A 6,000-nucleotide genomic window follows, 5' to 3' on the forward strand; every position below is an offset into this window, starting at 1 on the left:
GTCTAGATTTAAAATTAGGATCTTTCTTTTAAAAGAAATATGCCTTTATCGGTTTAGTATCAAATACAAAAACTTCTAAAAATAAGAAGTGTACAAAAACTCTTAAAAATAAACACACTAAAAAAAAAAAAAAAAAAACCTAAACACTCACCACCACCCAAAAACCTAACACCCCCCCCACATCCCCTCCAATTTTTTTTTTGCCTAGGGGGTGGGGGGTTTAGGTTTTTGGGTGATGGTGGGGGTGGGGGTATAAGTTTTTTTTTTTTTTTTTTTTTTTTTTTTTTTTTTTTTAAGGTTTTTAGGGGTGGGGGTGGTGTTTAGGTTTTGGGTGGTAGTGTAGTATGTTTTAGTTTTAGGTTCTTGGACACTTATCAATCTATAATGTCTTCTTACACTTTTTATTTTTAGAAGCATTTATAGAATAACTTAACCATTTTTACCAGGTGAGTTTGACTCATGTTTAGGTTGATTTTTATATTGTTAAATGTGATTCACGAAGTCAGCTGCATGGGTGTGATGTCCTTATCTGCATAATTAGATGCAATTATGCCGTAAAAAAAATTGTAATGTTGACAATTGTAGGCATACCATGTGAATGACACAATAATCAAAGGAGCTAGGCACATGATTTTCGCTGATTCTTCGTTTTCATAATCATTTTATATACTCTCACAATAATACGTGTATGTATATTTTCTCACCCTCTTTCTTGAAACGATTCCAATGTATAGATTTTCCTTAACAAGTCGGATTGTCGAGCCATGAGCTGTCCCAGTTGTTGTAAATGAATTGATCGAGTTTTAACTTAAATATTAGTGTAGATGAAGATCTCGAGCCAAGCTGACTCATATACTTTCAAGCTTGAGTGAACAACCCAAGGTTGACCCTCTAAATCATTAACTTGGGACCCTTATTAAGCAAAAAAATATAGGATTCTTAAATCTATAGAGGAGTGGTGTTGTGAAGCATCTACTCTCTCTCAAATAGATCTTTGAATGAAATACGTTACTAAAGTTTTTATAGAGTTGTTAAGCGGTATTGAATTTGGAACACGAATTTATTTAGGAAGTCATAAAGGAATCGCATTATTCACATAAGACCATCCATAGTAGCTAATACTTCATAAGAGTCGTTTTCCGTCACATCAGTATCATAACGTCTCTTCAAAAAAATATATAATGGTTATCGCCCCTTAATACCCTTTCAATCAGTACTTTTCTTCTTTTTGGCGTTATAATATAAATGCCCCTCCCTTTTCATGCCCCTATAACGCCTAGGGGACGATGTTGGGGGACGTTATCAAGCCTATTCACGCGCATGATGAATCAAATAACATTCTATCAACAAATCAGAGAAATCCTCTCTAGCGACTACCATCGGAAAATATTGAACAATATCTGTGTGTACAAACAAAGATGGAGTGGTCCTCATGAGCCTTGCTCCCCAATAATTTATCCTTAATTATTTGTTTGTTACCATATGAATGTTGTATACTTGGCTGTTAAAGTTTTCAACTTTAATAATCTCCACCTTTGTTGAGCAATCCTCTAATCATCCCCAAATCAACCAAACAAATCAACATCAAAATTTAAAATCGTATTCGGCACTTAGGTATTCCCATGTCTTTGTCATGAAATTACGTATTCGGCACTAAGTTTGCTTTCTCCACTAACATACATAACACTTGATTAAAAAAAAACATCACAGCTTGTCAACAAGGGTATGAATACTGTTATTGCAATGAAAAACAAGTACAACTCGTTTGGGTACCCGTGGCGCGTTGGCGGCGCCGTACACGAAATGATAAATCAACCCGACTCATTTTCGAACTAAATTTACGTTGAAACGTAGCGTAATCCGAATTCATACCGTCGAAGGAAAATGTATTATATTTGACCCGACTTATTTCCAAAAAAAATTATGTCGAAACGTAGACCAACTCAAAATATACGTAAAATAAAACACGTGCAGTGGCGTCGTACGCGGCGCGATAAAGCATAGAATACAATCAACCCAACTTGTTTCCCTAACTAAATTTACGTCGAAACGTCTAGTAACTCAAAATTATACCGTCGAATGAAAACGTATTATATATGACCCGGTTTGTTTCCAAATAAACTAGATACATAAAGAGATAAGCTAATTTGGTTCTTTCAAGGAAATTAAAACTTCCTTGACACCCATTCAATTCGTAAAGTCATGTGTTTGTATTGTTTTCGGTCTCTTAATTTATATGCATTTGAATAATTGGTAGTGTAATTTCAGAGGGTTAAAAACCAGTGTGTATATTTGCTTGTGTTGCATTTTATTAGAAGTTCAGAGAAACCTTTGAGCCTAACCCCCTCTTTATTACCCTAATTTGTTTGCTAAAGAATTAGCTTTACTCCCTTGATATTATTAAACTATGATCGACTTTCTCCTAAAGTCTCACAATCTACTAAAATTATTAAGTTATTTTTTTTTTTGAACGGCAAAATTATTAAGTTATTACTTGATCATTTTTGTTGTTTAGACACTTTGGTTCTTATATATTGATCATGTCATGATTGGGCTTTTGGAGCTGAAAGTTTCACTAGACGTAACCTCTTTGTCCCTTAGGCCATCCGTAGTCATAAAGCCCCTTGTGGGGCGTTATGCGACACGTGTCGTGCCACGTCACACAGGGGCTTTATGGGGCGTTATATCACTAGAGCTCGTAGTCATAAAGCCCCTACCTATCATTACCTAATTATTAATTTTCAATTTTATTAATTAATTAAAAAACACTTGCTTATTTTTTATTGGTCCATTTTTAAAATCCTCCCCCCATCAAGCGCTATATATATAGCGCCACCCACCATTTTTTATCTCATAAAACCCCCCATAGTGGTGCTTGTGTAGTGGGGCGTTATATGCCCTCATAAAGCCCCTATAAAGCCCCAAACACCACTACGAGGGGCTTTATGAGACAAAAAAAGTTGGGTGGCGCCATATATATAACGCCGGTGATGGGGGTTGTTTTCAAAGTTTGGACCAATCAAAATAAAGCAAGGTTTTTAAAATTAATTAATAAAAACGAAAATTAATAATTAGGTATTGATGGGTAGAGGCTTTATGACTACGGATGGCCTTAGGATTAAAGTATGATATGTTTATATCTCACTCCTATTGGTCTTGGACCTTATCAATAGCTTGGCTATTGATGAGATTTTATCATATATGACTTCCTCCTACAATTTCTACCTATAATAATTTCCCTATGTATTAATTGCGGTTGGCATTAATTGCCACCTATGAAAAAAATAATGGAAGTCGTGAGAGAAAGAAAGAAAGAAAACTTGCATGAAAAGGGTATGTGGGACAATCAAATGATAACGACCATGTTCGGTACGTAGTTCATTAATAGCTGGTTGGCAAAGATGATACAATACAGCCACATTTATGAATTCTCATTTCCATGCAAACGACCAAATAAATGTTGCCTGATCTGTATCTATCTACGTTGCATTATTGGAATAAGTCAATTCTAACAATAGATACATCATATTCAAGAGTTGTTCGATCACAATAAATACAACACTATTAATTAATTAATTATAAATAATTAGTCGTATTTATAAATTATATAAACTCAAATTTTCATCATCCACACCTTCTTATTTTCAAGTTTGTAATTTGTCGCTGGGGAAATTTCATATTACGAAGAAATATAAAGGAAAGGATTTTATTATTTCTAAAACCGCATGATCCATTACACATTGCTCCCGAACAAAACAGATGTGAAACGTCCGACTCCTGTTTTTATTGGCTGGTTCAATACTCATCTATAAATAAGTGCATATTAACTTTCTTCAGATATTTATTTAGTTACTAAAATATACATACTAAATAAGTGTAGATTGTCTTAGGATTTTGTAAAAAAAGACATTTTTTCGTGAGAAATGTGAGAAGATGTAAGAATTGACATGTAGACATCATGTTTTGCACTTAAACATGATGTTTTGGGTTGTTTTGGCAAGACAAACACCAAACAAAACAATTTAAGACACAACGTAATGAATTATAGGCTTAAAACATAAAACACTATGTCAAGAACGTTAAGTAGTGTCTTTTAAGTGTTAAACAGTGTGTTTTAATTGTGTTTTAAATTTCATTCCCATAGTACGTTGCATTGTGTTTTAAATTGTTATGTTTGATGTTTTTCTTGACAAAACAACCCAAAACATCATGACTAAGTCCAAAATATGATGCCTCCTATGCCTTCTCACACTTCTCACAAAAAATATCATTTTTATAGGAACCTCACTCAGTGTAGATTAACTTCTTTAGTTACTAAAATATAAATACTAAAAAGTATATGATTATACAAATAAATTGTTAATTATAAGATGAATCATGGGAGAATCTAGTTCTATCATCATACAAATAAATTGTTTATTATAAGATTAATCATGGAAGAATCTATTTCTATCATCAATTGTTACAAAAACTTCCCCTCACATGCATGAGACTTCAGTTGTTACATATTTTATCAATTATTCAACTTATTAAAATTAAAGGAATATTGGATTTTAATAATCCCAACTATTCGTCGTTGGTCGTCAACAATTCCAACTTTAAAAATAATCACTTGCAGTCCTAACTTTAAAAATAACCACATGACTAGTGTACGCATGTGAAATGAGAAGGTGATTAATACATTAATATAGGGAGATTTTGTAGGGTGATAACTACCTTGACATATCGAGACGTGTATACTGATGATCTTTTTCGTTCAAGAGAAAAAATTAATTGGAGAATCACGAAGAGAATTATAGAGATAATTAGTTAACATCACTTGAACCTCTATAAATTGTTTTCGTCAATCCTTCCCTTAAACTCTTTACTTTCTTGCATTATAAAATTAGTGTTTTAATCAAGCAATTTTTTAAAATACCTTTTCACCCTCCTCTAGTTTTCTATAGTTTGTATTTTTGAAATTTGTTTTGTAACATATTTTGTAATATCTCTCTTATTGTCAAATCACCCATGGGTCATAGCATCAAACGCAGTAAGGGATTTTGAACTTTTAAGTAGTGGGGCCAAAAGTTTTAAAGAAAAAAATAGAGTGGAGGTTAATACATATATTTTTTTTGGTAAAATTTACATTTCGAAGCGAAAAAACAAGAGTGCCCGACCACACCCTCTGTGCGGGCCCCAACCAAGATCCTCCCCTGATCTAGCCTAGTACTCCTTTTTTTACAAGTGTGAAATTTGAGAATAATTGGTGGAGTGCTTTTAAGGGGGTAGGGGCGTTCCCCTAGTGATGGAATTATATCACTCACAACATTCAATCAAGTTCTGCCACGTCATCGAGCTTTTATTCTATCACTAGTGATGGATTTTAGTGGAAATGCCAATCACTAATGATGGTTTTTTTTATTATTTTTAAAATTATAAATTAACAATAAAACAATAAAATTATAAAATATAAATTTCACTTAAATAAAAAACAATATTTCTAGACATATTTTAGGTTACAACTTAAAAATAAAAAGATACATAAAGAAAACCAGATCAAGCCTGAGCTTAGATTTTCAGTTCGAGATCATGTTGAGTCACTTTTTTATACAAGAAGAAAAAGAAACAAGTGAAAACACATAACATACTTTGTTTGTTGTTTTGACTTTTGAGCGTTTAGTTCATCACTTCATCCCTAATTTCTCAAGAAACACCCACAGTCCACATGAGAGAATTCTGAAGTTTTCTCCTCCACAACGCCAATCCAAGATTCATCAGGTACCCATTTCTTCCACCAATCTCTTCTAATTTTTCCTAATTTTTCATCACTTCATCTCTAATTTCTAAAGAAACACCCACAGCCCACAACAACGGTAACTTCATAACGTGTTCATGGCCACGCGTTTTATATTCCATGCGTGAACAAAGGTGGTGGTGGCGGTGTTTCACTGTCCAAAACGCGTGAATGTTGGTTCATCAAGCAGCGCCCCAGGTGGCCTTACAATTGATCCATGATCG

Source organism: Helianthus annuus, chromosome 11, assembly GCF_002127325.2.
Source record: "Helianthus annuus cultivar XRQ/B chromosome 11, HanXRQr2.0-SUNRISE, whole genome shotgun sequence".
Lineage (NCBI taxonomy): Eukaryota > Viridiplantae > Streptophyta > Magnoliopsida > Asterales > Asteraceae > Helianthus > Helianthus annuus.